Source organism: Dipteris shenzhenensis, chromosome 8 (assembly GCF_047967505.1).
Source record: "Dipteris shenzhenensis isolate YYH24624 ecotype China chromosome 8, Dip_SZ_1.0, whole genome shotgun sequence".
NCBI classification, from domain to species: Eukaryota; Viridiplantae; Streptophyta; class Polypodiopsida; order Gleicheniales; family Dipteridaceae; genus Dipteris; species Dipteris shenzhenensis.
In genome coordinates this window covers 6592852-6606329 of record NC_141603.1, presented here as the reverse complement: position 1 = coordinate 6606329, position 13478 = coordinate 6592852, and positions in this window count along the sequence as shown.

Genomic DNA, 13478 nt, shown 5'->3' with positions numbered 1-13478 from the left:
GAGACTTTCTCCTCCAGTTGCACTTATTAGACACTACCCTAACCCATTGTAGTGGGTCTCGACGGTGACTCACATATCGTGGGGATGTTGAGGATATGCTGATGGAGCTTCCACTCCGAGCTACTCCTTGTGGGAGCAATGCCTAGCACGAGTTTTTCTCGTAAGTGTCACGCAAGCGGCCTCCAGATTGTTGCAATGTGGTTTCACGTGAGAGAGAGGGAAGAGGAAGAGGGGAGTGGAGAGGGAGAAGGGAAGGAGAAGGAGGGAGAAGGAGGGGAAGGGGGAGAAGGAAGTGAAGGGGGATAGAGTGACAACCACAAGGGCACTATGAAGGAAACAAGAGAACACCCAAAACACTCTCTTAGAAGAGAAGAAGGAGCTTGTATTCAACTTGGTGCAAACAAAAATGAAGACCAAAGTCAACCATTTGGCCTTTTATACAAGTCACCTTTCAAAGGGAGGGCCAACCCTTTTCCTTTTTAGCACTCTCTCTCTCTTTACAACCAAGGGCTCTTGGGCCTGTAGGGTGCCAAGGCATATTGCTATTCTTACCATCTCTCCCTACTAGCGAAAATAGCGCTTGTGTTAACCATATTAAAGCGCTTGGGACAAGCCTGGCGTTAGGAGGTGTTCCTAACCGGCTCCCAAATAGCGCTTGTGTTAGCCTCGCACCTCCTAGGCTTAGATGATTTGGGGCTCAAACTCCCTGAGTACCCTCACACCTTAACCTATTTGTGGTTCGAACCCCATGCATGAGGCTCAAAACCTGGAGTGGCGAGGCTCAGCTTCCGCGAGACACTCAACGGTAACCCTGTCTCAGGATATTTGGGGATCAAACTCCCTAAGTTTGAGTTGTACTCCTGTCATGGCTATTTTTGTTGACGTGGCTATTTTCATGGATTTGGGACTGAAAAGTGCACGTTGCTTGCACTCCTTGTACTTCCGTGGATGTAGACCTAAAGTGTGCATCTCCTTTTTCCTAGTGGTGGTAGTTGGAACATACAACCTGTGCCTGGAATCCTTGAATCCTTGGACTTTGGAGCGGACTTTGGGTATTTGGGGATCAAACTTCCTGAGTTTGAGCTATACTCCTTCCGTGTGCACATTGCTTGTAATCAATGACCTTGGTGTATTTGGGGATCAAACTTCCTTGAGCTTGTCCATTGAGGTAGATCATTCGACCTGGTCACCTTTACTCATTACCCTACATTCGGCGGCTGTATTCTGTGGATGTTAACATGCCCCCTTTCCTGTTGCTCATCCGTCTGCTCATCCGTCCTCGGGTCAGCCGTGCTAGAGGAGGTTGGTGGTAAGGACTGACTGTAGGATGGCCTAGCGGTCCAGTTGTCGTGATGTGAGGCGAGTGAGGTACGTGCGATACTTCCAAAAATGTGTGGCATGCATATCCTCATAAATGTGGAGGTGGTGCCCGTGGAGATTGCAGACGTGGAGGTAGAGGAGGAGGTCCTGGAACTGAGTTGAACCGACGCGTCGGGGTTGAAGACAATCTGGTTGTTCAGATTGTGGATGCGGTCGTCGATGGGGCAGCTATGGGCGAGAAGATTGCAGAGGAGTAAGAGGAGGAGGCGGTTGAAATGGACGACGATGATGATGGCAAGATCTGACACTGAGCCGTATGTGTCGTTGAATGACTGGAGGCGGAAGCAAAATCCCTCTTGAGTCATTTCTTTGGGGAAGTTGTGCTTGGGAAAATTGTACAACACATTTGGGTCCTACTACTGGAGGTGTCGAAATGCGGCCCAAGTCCATCCTCGTTCCATGGGCATGTAGAGTGGGTGGACTTGACAATCGATGGGTGCGCTGCAGTAGTAGCACCAAAATTTCTCTAGCTTTAAGAAGGGGAGCCACCATTTTTGCTGTAGATTGACATTGGCATCGGTTGTGGGTACTGGGGCATCGGGGGCGAGGCTGTATCCTCCTCTCGTGCGCTTGGGATGTGTGCAGCGCCAGTCAAATGACTGCACGATGAAGTGTGTGAGGGGGCGCACCTCAAGAATTTCGTAGAGGTGGAGGTGTGAGCCCTTGAGATGGCACTTCCAATGGTGCATTAGCACACTATCTGGTAGCTCCTGAAAGGACTATAAGTTTGGGTGCCAGTGGACATCTTCAGGGGGAGAAATCGACGGGGATGGTGGGGCATCATCATCTACCAGTCGCATGGGCTCGGTCTCCATTGTGCCTGCAGGAGTTGCTGTGTCAGCTCTTTGTACAAAATTTGCTGCTTTGAGTAATGTGTTGAAGGCTTCATCAGGAAGGTCGACCAGAGCACTAGAGGAGATGGACTGGGAGGGTCCGTGCTGTGCGGTGGTGGTGTTAGAGGCATTACTCTGGCAGTGTTGTCCAAGGGATGGGAGGGTGGGTAGCTTGTTGGGTGGGTAGGGTAGGATCTAGAGGAGGCGGTAGCAGAATTTCTGCAGGGGGTGATGGTAGTAAAGAGTGTGATTGCATCATTTCCCTCTTCCTCGGTGACTTCCTCTGGGTAGGCTATTTGAATTGTTTCAAAATTGCTCACCAAGTACTCGAGTGAGTCTTGGAGAGCCTGTAGCACCCTATTGAAGAGGATTATTATTTCGAGGGGGTGGTAGGTTGTGGACTGGTAGGCCGCAAAGTGCCCTTGAGATTGGACGGCTGAGGCTCGTTTGTAGGTCTGCATCCAATTGGTGTCTGCATGCAGACTTGCGGGAGTGTAGACCTGTGGCGTGAGTTCCTTGGGCTTTGCGAGTTGCATCACTTCATCGTCCATAGGATAATTAAGGGACTCAGTGATGACGCAGCGCCAGGCTTGAAAATTGAGAAGGATAGGATGGGCGAATAGTGTTTGGAGATTGGAGGGGCAGAGAAGAGGTAGAGAAGTGGGTTGAAGATCAAGAGAGAAATATGACATGGCTAAGATGGGGTGACAATGGTCGGGATTACGTGGCGAAGAATAGTCTGGAGGGCATTAGGAGGAAGTGGAGTAGTGAGGTCTAGGTGGAAGATGAGATTTTGTGCATGGAGTGCATCAAAGTGCATTTGAAGGGTTTGGGCGATGGTGTGTGGTGCAAGTGTGTATGTGGCTAATTGTACAGACACCTCCCTGTAAATCTAAAACTCCTATTGCTCGCGGTCTTCCAATCTTGACTCCTCTGATTGGCCGATGGCATGCTGGCATTCAATTTCTTCTTGGAGGGAGACCGTTAGGTTCCTCTCTTGTGCCAGGAAATCCTGTAAGGAGTGGATCTGTTGTTCGTGGGACTCCTGTGAATGGGCATACTGCTCCTCTGCTTGTGCCTGTTGCTCCTGCGTTGTGCGCACGCTCGACTATGCCTTGTCTACTTGGTCCATGAGTGTCTGGACTAGGGATTCATTGGTGGCAAGGTCGTCCTTGAGCCTTGTAAGAGCGAGTTCGAGCTCTTCCACCTTGGCCTGGTATTCTTCGGCTCTATGTATTGCAGCATGGCCTATTGCTTGGGCTGCAACCATTATCGATTGGCTTTCATGCACAGAGAGCTAGGCTTGGATGAGATTGGTGGAGAGTTGTGAGGCTTGTTCCTGCCTCTGCTATAAAATCGTGGGGGCGATTTGTGGGTGGTGCAAACGTCATAGTGAGGTTAGCATGCAATATTATGAACACATGTAAAAAATGCAAAAATGGATTCTAATCACCTAGTGCTGACTATGTGTGTGCATGCAGTGTGTTTGGTAGAGACTAGTGGGCTGCGGGTGTGTCGGGTGAGATGCCTATCATACTGACTCACCTAGACCTGGACGCGATGATTATGATGAATGCGGTGAAGGCGGGCACCATACCGCAACATAGCATGTAAGGAGCCATGTGGAGTATGTGTCCAGTTTGTTTTTTACCTTGGATGCTAGGGGCACATTTTTGTTGGACTTCGTTATTGCTACGTGGTGCGTCTTCTTAGGAGAAGCGAGCTTTTGTGAGTCTACCTATGGGACCGACCCTTGCTTTAGTGAGTAGGACGGTGCCATTGGAGGGGGTACATTCGCCCCATTACGTTCGAGTGTTCGTCCCCAGAGGGAGGTTCTTGTGTAACTCTTCGTGGGGTGGAATTCAGTTCTTGCAGAGTTCTTTGATTGGTTGTGGTGATACTTGTGTTAAGTCGGACCACCCGTGGCACTAGTGCATATTCGGTACCTTGAGGCTGGTCTACTTCGTTTGGTTCATCGACAGGTTCTTGTGGTACTGTATCTCAGGAAGAAGTGACATTGGGCACAGAGGATAGCATCTTGTACTTGCACCTCTCGGATCTTGCTTGGGTGGAGGATGGTGGCACCGGTCGAGTGGGTAATGGCATTGGTTTACCTATACGACAAGCTTTCTCTCTTTTCGAGCTGGGACCTTAAGTTGGGTGCTAGTGGAGGTTGGGGCTTCCAATCAGCCTTGCTGTGTAGCTTCATTATCATGGATTGGTGAGGTCGGAGCCGAAGAGGGGGGGCTTGGTCCACATAGCGAAACCACTGCCGTTTGGCCACCATTGGTGAGCCAAGCAGTTCAGGCACGCCAGTTGATTTGACAGTTGACGACGTAGCACGAGGTTCCTCCCAGTATAATCTGTTCTTCGATTTCTTCTGTAGGGAGAACATAAAAGCGTATATCCTACAGCTTTGGCGAACAACCATTAGGCTTAGATTTACATAACCCAAAGTTTGTAGAAGTTAGCCGTTTATAGCTCTTATTGAAGCAACGGTGAGGGTTAGGGGTACCTGTAGCTTTTCCCATACCTCTCGGGAGAGGAAGCACGAGTGCTTTGATGCGCATGTGCAGAACCTGTAGTTGAACAAAAGCAACTGGGTTGGCTCTACTGTTAGCTCATTCGTTAGTTGCATTTGTTCAATCGTTGCCTTAAGCAAGATCATTTTCCTATGCTGTTGGAGCTTAGCATTACGAATTCTGGCTTCCTCGATGGCCTGACGCTTCATCTTGGCCACCTCTACCTTGAGTTCTTTTTCTCTATGCACAGCTTGAAGGGTGGAGAGAGTGAGTGGTTCATAGTATCTTTTTTATTTGCTCCCGTTTAGGTAGCCATCCATTTCTATTCCATCAAGCATGGCTATTTGGCACGACCCCTGGGGAGTGATCTCGACTACACAATAAGGACCCATACCTCGGTACTTAAGCTTATGTTTGGTATTGCGTACGCTGTATAGGAGCACCAAATCTCCTTCTACCAGGTCCTTGTTCTTGAGGTTGTAGTCAAACCACTTTTTATGTCGAGCCTTTTCTACTCGGAGAGAGTAGGCTGCATGCAACCTTGTCTCTTCTAACTTTTCGAGGTCGACTAGCCATTCAACTAGCGCATTTTCTATGAGTTTCTTTGCTAGGCACTACATACTCCATTAGCATTACTGTCTCCACTCCAAAGGCCAACTTGAAGTGGGTACAATGTGTTGCCACTTTGTAGGAGGTCCTGTAGGCCCATAACACTACTATGAGCTTATGCTCCCAGTCAATACGACTGGCTTCTACTGTACATGTGATGATCTTACAACATGTTTTGTTGGAGCTCTCGGCCAAGCCATTTGCTCTAGGGTAGTATGGTGTTGACTTCCTATGAATGATCACATAAACTCACTCGTCAGGATTGCTATGGTTTCATTGAGGAAGTGACTTCCTCAGTCGCTGACTAACTCCAAGGACACCCAAACCGCGTAATGATTTGTTCATATAAGAATTTGGCTGTGGATCTTGCATCAGTCTTAACCGTGGCTCTTCCTTCTACCCACTTGGTGAAGTAGTCAGTGGCCAGGATGATGTATCAGGGCCCGGTCCCCCTAGCTGCTGGGCTTATGAGACGAATGAAGTTGATGCCCCATTTTTCGAAGGGATGGTTAGCCAGGATTCCGGTCAGGGGCACCAAATCTGCCTTGTGCGGGATTTGGATACGCTGGCAAGGGACGCATCATTTGATGAATTCGGTGCATCTCCAAAGAGCATTGGCCATCAGAGACCAGCTTGCAGCACTTTACAACTATAACATCAGCGACAATAAAATGACCTCCTACGATTCTTGAGTGGGCTTCTTTAAGCACCTTGATGTATTCCTGTTTGCACACACATCTTCACAGTATGCCATCCTTGCCCATGCGGTATAGTTGGCCTGCTATCAGTTGATATGGTGCTGCGTCCTTAATTGAGTTTACAAGCTCTATCCTACTTAAGGTCCTGGCGTAAGGGTAATCCGTTGGCCAAGTAGGGGCAGGCTATGTTCGCATAGAACAAGATGAATCTCTGATAATAGCCCTTATGGCCAGAAAATCATTGGACTCCTTTAGCATTGGTGGGGGGCGGTAACTCCAAGATGAGTTTGATTTTATTGTGGTCCGTAGAGATTCCATTCCGAGACACTATGTGGCCAGGAATGACACCATGTTTGACCCAAAATTGACAATTAAAGGGGTTGAGGGATATGCGGTATAAGCAGCACTTCTCGAGGACGAGCCTGAGATACTTCAGGTGGTCATCCCATTTCGAGTTCATGCAGATATCATCCAAGAAGACTTCCACAAAGTCCATCAGATATTCCATGAATACCCTGATCATCATACGTTGGAAGGTGGTAGGGGCATTGGTTAATTCGAATATCATTACCCTGGCTTCATATACACCCCATTCAATTGCAAAGGCGATCTTATGTTGATCTTGGGGGGCAATCGATACTTGGTTGTAACCTGAAAATCCATCTAGGAAGCTGTACACTTCCTTTTCGGCTACCCTTTCTAGAACATGTTCCGTGAATGGCAAGGGGTAGTGGTCACACCTCGTGGTAGCATTGATCTTTTTCAAATCCACGCATACTCTAATTTTCCATTTTTCTTCAAGACTATCACAATGGGAGATAGCCAATCCATATGCTCGATCTCATTACTGTGGCAGGTACCCCTTTCATGTCCGTGTACTTCCAAGCCATGCAATCCTTATATTCTCAAAGGAGAGCTATTAAGGCATTCTCGTCATTGGGGGTAAGGTCATCGGTGACAAATGTGGGTTGTGGGTCTTGCCCTTTCGGGGCTAGGTTTACCTCTTTAATTAGGGCCGACCCATCATACCCTTGAGAACAACCATCCTCTCGAGATCTTTTGGCCTATTGGTATAAGATCTTACGATCCTAAATAGTATAGGCCTTATAGTGGGCTGGTACCTGCCATAGGTCTTCTTTATCCTCAATCTCCTCCTCTTTTTCTGCTAGAGCAGAGGTCTTTTTGGCCTTAGCCTTATCTTTGGATACATGGGATTTGGGACCTGAAGGGGACTCTTCCATTGTACTTATAGAGCTGATGGGGGTGGTTACCCTACTAACCCTGTTTCCCCAATTAGAGGAGAACTCGTGGTGAGCAGTCATGGCACCTACGTAGGACAGCTAGTGAAGATCTGATTTTACCCTCACGGATCCCTTGGTTACCTCTCGAGGTTTGAGCATGTTAAACATTCTTAGGGGGACCACCGGGGTTAAACCCTCGAGCTCCGGGGTGGTGATCTGAAACCCTACTCTTTCTGGGACATGTATGTTGGCTAAGATGTGCATCCAGTTCTGTGAGAATTCTGGCTCAGGGAGAGGTGCATACCAGAAGTCATCAAACTCCTTCTCATCCTCTTCCTTGTCACAGGGTTGGAATAGTTTTACGGAGGTGGCTCGGGCGGTGTTGTCGGACTCTGCGGCAAAGAGGTGTCCTAACAATGGGTGGGCCTTGTAGGTGTGTAGGTCCACTCTCATGGTTTGCTCCTCGTGTCATAAGTAGATATTATCATTGTGCCAGTCATGCATGAGTCCGAACATTCGTAAGAAGGGTCTTGCCTAGGATAGTCTCATATGCTGGGTTGAGTGAAGTCCATGACCATGAACCTGACGGGGTACATGAATCCAAAGACCTTAATGTTTATGCCATTCAGCACTCCCAAGGGTTCAATGGCTCCCCCATCGGCTAACTTTACTAAGCAGATGGGTCTACTTGAGTGCGGGTTTTCCCCATTTCTCCCAGCATTCCTTGTTGCAGACACTCACTCCTGCTCCACCATCCAGGATGGCTTCCACCTTTTGGTTTTGGTAGACTATGGAGATAGAGGCATTTGTGTCATCACCCTCGAAGTATTGGCCTAGCTTGTTGATGGGAACCTTAGGTAGGTTCTGCCCCTTTTCTAACATTGATTGGTTGGGCTTAGGGCTGGCAGGGGTTGGAGGTCAGAATGGTATGTTCATCCAATTGGACAGATCATGCCATAGGATGGGATTTCCCCTTAGCAGAGAAGCGATCGGCATTTTCACTTCTATTGATAGAAAAGTAGCCAACCCGGCACTTTCGCAGGGCTCTGGTGAAGCTTCTTCCTCCATGGACATGTCATCGAAGCCGTACAGGTCTCCTTCGTCCTGGAGGTTATGCAACAGTGGGTCTTCTTGGAACATCTTCTGCATCAGATCTGGAGCTTCTGAAGCTGAGCTGTTCCTCTTCCTCTACCCTTTTTGGCAGCTTGAGAAATTTTGCCCCTCGGTGGCCCATCAGGTGGGCTAGATGAATAGTATTTGACCCCCTACTAGCCTTTAGTCAATTCTCGAACTTATCTTGGCAATCCCGTACCAAGTTCTGGGCATCATTTATGTATTGCTTTTCTAAGACCAGGTCAGGATAGGCCTCCTTATAGGTGGGTGAGGGTGCCAGGCCTTGGGCTTGCACTGGTTTGTTCACCTCTGGGATCCTGGGTACCTCAAGGTCACCCTGGGTGGAAGACTGTTCAGAAGCAAAGGAGGTGGCAAGACTAGCTATCTCCTCATCAGAACCATCCTGGATGAGCACCCGGTCAGAACCATCACCCCCTCGAATGGCTTTCTTGGATCAGGTTAGAGGCTGTGAGGGAATCTCGAGACCGGGAAACGGGGATCCGTTACCCTTCTTTTTGAGCTTCCTCATTGCCTTGGCTTGCATCCTCGTAATGACTTGTAGTGGCACTGTGGCAGCCACATGGCCTTGTTTGATGCTCAATAGATTGAGGCTGGCGCTCTTTGGCGGAATGAGTGGGGTGGTTAGTCTCCTCGTGGGACAGTCCTAGAATAGATGCTCCGTTCCACATCCTGCACACAAAAGGGTGGGTTTGGTTGTAGTTGGGACAGTGGGAGTACGATCCCTGTATGGACAGTCCAAGAGAAGTGTGGACCCTGGCATTTGAAATAGGACATCGGAGGGTCTGAAGTGCCTTGGTAGGGGCATTCACTTGCTCTATGGGGACCCTGGCACGTGTAACATTGGAGCGAGGGTCTCCAAGCGATTGAGTTTAGATCTCTCACCCTTGCATTTACGGGGGCAGTCTAGAATACGAGGACTTGTTGATCCTCTGGCAGGAGGTAGTGGATCAGGGTACCACTTCCCTCCTCGTAGGGGTAGTAATCATGAGGTCCATGTTCAGGATCCGTTTCCTCCCAGTCGTTGGGCAATTCTTCAACCAACATTTGATTGACTGGGGTGATACGAGGTAGCGGGGGCTGTGGACCTAGTATGGGTGGTGGTAGCGGAGCTGGTTGAGTCATGTACTGACTATATATAGCTAGCCTCGGGACCACCTTGAAAGATCTGGGGGTTAGCTTGGACCATTAGGGCTAATGGGGGTCTCATTTGATACATGAGTTGGGGGAGGGACCTCAGAAATTGACATTGGGAGGTATCATGGTTTCCCCACCTATGGCAATGTGCGCAATAGAGTGTCGGCCTTGCCCTTAGGTGTGGGCACTCATTGGAGGGGTGGTTGCCATTGCATACCCCAAATCAAACATTGTCTCTCCATGGAAATAAGTGGGGGTTGCTCGGTGCCTCCTTGGAGGTTTATGTCCTCCATTGCTGGCCTAGCTGATCCAATAGATTGGAGGCCAGCTCACTCATATCCAAGCCTTTAGTCTCATTAGGCACCTTCTTGATTGACTCTACACTAGAGGACCTAACCGATGGAACTATTTTGGAGGTGGCTGAGGCCTTGTCTGAGTTCACTTTATCCATCATGTTGTCACATATACGGATGGCCACCTTGCTACATAGATCAAAGGAGGTGGGGTTCATCACCATGAGGTGGTCGTGCAGCTTTGGGTTTGCTAATCCGATAAGGAAGCGAGGCAATAGTCGTTCATTGCTCATCCATTCATATGGCTCACAGCAAGCATTGAGGTGCTTAATCCTAGCAATGTAATCCCTCAGGGATTCCTTGTCGTTCTGTTTTACCCCATATAATTGGTTGATCGGGCTCCATTTATGGCCGCTAGTGGTGAACCCCACAATAAAAGCCTTTCTCAATGTCTCCCAATTGATCTTTTCTTCTGGGGTGAGAGCCCTATACCATTGGCCTGCCTTCAATGTCTCCCAATTGATCTTTTCTTCTGGGGTGAGAGCCCTATACCATTGGCCTGCCTTGCCATCCAGCAGGCTAAGGCCAAACACATTGGCAATCTCGCCTGGCGCACCAAAGGCTTCACAAATCTGTTCAAACCGTTCCATGTGGGAGATCGGGTCTCCTTCTCCTAGGAACTTGGTCATTAGCTTGGAAATGGCTATGGGACGACTTCTCGAGGGATTTGCCCTCCATGCAGGGAACACTGGGGCGGGTGGAGGTGGTGTTGCCCCCCTTCCTAGGGCGTTCACCAAAATAGGCATTGCCTCATCTATCAACACCGTTTGAGTGGCTAGCGGAGGTGGTGTTACTGTCGGCCTGACGGGTCGCAGGGCTAGCCTTAGGCCTGGCCTAGGTGGTGGTCCCCACGAAGTTGCTGGTGCTAGCATTGGGACAGAGGTACCAAGGCCTGCATTCATTGGTGCAATTGGTATAGATGGGAAGGGACGGACTCCCGGGGGTGATGGGTCCTGGGGCATGGTAATGTTGGCTCCATGCAGCAAGTAGTAGGGTGGAAACTGTGATGCCCCATGGTTGACGAAGGCTTGTGGCACCGAGGCTGTTAGAGGGTCATAAGGCCCTCTACCTTGGAAGTTCCTAGTATCCCCTCGACTTGGGTCTTGTCTACGGAACTCCCTCATCCATGCATCTTCATCATCCATTTCTCCCACTGGGGAGGTCTGGCATAGGCAGAGGGACCCAGATTGGCAAAAGTGGTTTCTGTCCTGGTCTGGGGTTCGGGAGCTATCTGTTGCTGGCCTTCCCTTCCTGCGGACATGCCGACAAAGGGGTTCTCCATGTCAGCCAACTCTGTTCATCCTAAGCAGTCGAACATGTTAGAGAATGTACCTCTAAGCCTGGATGCCACCGAAGGTGCAGGAGAGTTGGGAGAGGCTACACTTGTGAATGGATCTTCTGAGGCCCTTGGACCTGAGGGGTCTTGCATCACTTCTTCCAAACTCTCTGTTTCGTCAGAACTAGATAGAGTTTCTAGTCGAGGACCTACGAATGAGTGGAGGCTTGGGATCGAGCTTTCGAATTTTCAGCTAGGGTGGAGGGTGGGCTGTGCGTAGCTCGAAGTGATTTCTTCTGGCACAGGATCCTTTGGCAAAATCCTTCCAGACCTCAAGTGCATGTGGGATGCCTCTGGCTAGGCACACTCAGTATGAACTGAGGTTTTGGAATTTTCTTTTAATTCTTTGGCTACCCTACAGGTATCGCATCGGTTGGTGGGATAGATGGTGGGATGCTACTCTACCTTTCTACCTGCTCAATGAAAAAAACTTGAAAACAAAACACTTTTTGAATGCCAAAATGCAAAATTTCAAAAAAGGTGAGTTCTAAGACACAAAACTACTTCAAAACTTGGCAATAATCCTTATTTTTTGTTGTTTTTTGAGGTGTTTGGACCTCACACACACCTTAGCAATCAAGCCCACTAAGTTTCTATCAACTTGAAATACCAAAAAGCATCAAAGACAAGCTTCTAATGCTCACAAATGGCTTTCCTACGATAAAAAATGGTTTCGTGTCCACCCTCTCACTTTCCACCTCTCTTCTCTCCTACAACTCCACTAATAAGCTCCATGGTAACCTTGAAGGCTTGTGCAATGGGAATATATCGAAGGAAGACACATGCAAATGCAAATGCATACCTTTTCTTCCCGGTAGCAGTGCCAAAAATGTAGTGGGTCTCAGTGGTGACTCACATCTCGTGGGGATGTTGAAGATATGCCGATGGAGCTTCCACTATGAGCTACTCCTTGTGGAAGCAATGCCTAGCATGAGTCATTCGCAAGTGTCACGCAAGCGGCCTCCAGATTGTTGCAATGTGGTTTCATGCGAGAGAGAGGGAAGAGGAAGAGGGGAGTGGAGAGGGAGAAGTGAGGGAGCAAGAGGGAGAAGAAGGGGAAGAGGGAGAAGGGAGTGAAGGGGGATAGAGTGACAACCACAAGGGCACTATGAAGGAAACAAGAGAACACCCAAAACACTCTCTTAGAAGAGAAGAGGGAGCTGTATTCAACTTGGTGCAAACAACAATGAAGACCATAGTCAACCGTTTGGCCTTTTATACAAGTCACCTTTTGAAGGGAGGGCCAACCCTTTTCCTTTTCAGCACTCTCTCTCTCTTTACAACCAAGGGCTCTTGGGCCCATAGGGTGCCAAGGCATATTGCTATTCTTACCATCTCTCCCTACTAGCGAAAATAGCACTTGTGTTAACCATATTAAAGCACTTGGGACAAGCCTGGCATTAGGAGGTGTTCCTAACCGGCTCCCAAATAATGCTTGTGTTAGCATTGTGCCTCCTAGGCTTAGTCGGATTCTAGGCTCTTTGTAGCCTCGAATCACCTGGTGATTTGGGGCTCAAACTCCCTGAGCACCCTCACACCTTAACCTATTTGTGGTTCGAGCCCCATGCATGAGGCTCAAAACTTGGAGTGGCGAGGCTCAGCTTCTGTGAGACACTCAACGGTAACCCTGTCTCGGGATATTTGGGGATCAAAGAGTTTGATCTGTACTCCTTTCATGGCTATTTTTGTTGGCGTGGCTATTTTCATGGATGTGGAGCTAAAAAGTGCACATTGCTTGCACTCCTTGTACTTCTGTGGACGTGGACTTGAAGTGTGCATCTCCTTGTTCCTAGTGGTGGTAGCTAGAACATACAACTTGTGCTTGGAATCCTTGAATCCTTGTACTTTAGAGCAGACTTTGGGTATTTGGGGATCAAACTCCCTGAGTTTGAGCTATACTCCTTCCGTGTGCACATTGCTTGTAATCACTGACCTTGGTGTATTTGGGGATCAAACTCCCTTGAGCTTGTCTGTTGAGGTAGATCATTCAGCCTAGTCACCTTTACTCACTGATTACCTTGCATTCGACGGCTGTACTCTGTGGATGTTAACACCCGTTTTAGAGCCGATCCCAATCTTCCTTAGCCCGAATGTGGTGTGTATCTTTCCTTGGTACCATGGCCTCATAATAGGGGACATGGACACGACACATCATGTACTCTCCACTTCTCAAGGCTTTGTGGTAGTATAGGGCCATCCTTCTGTCCATTGGTTGTGCTTTTAGCACATTGCTAGAGT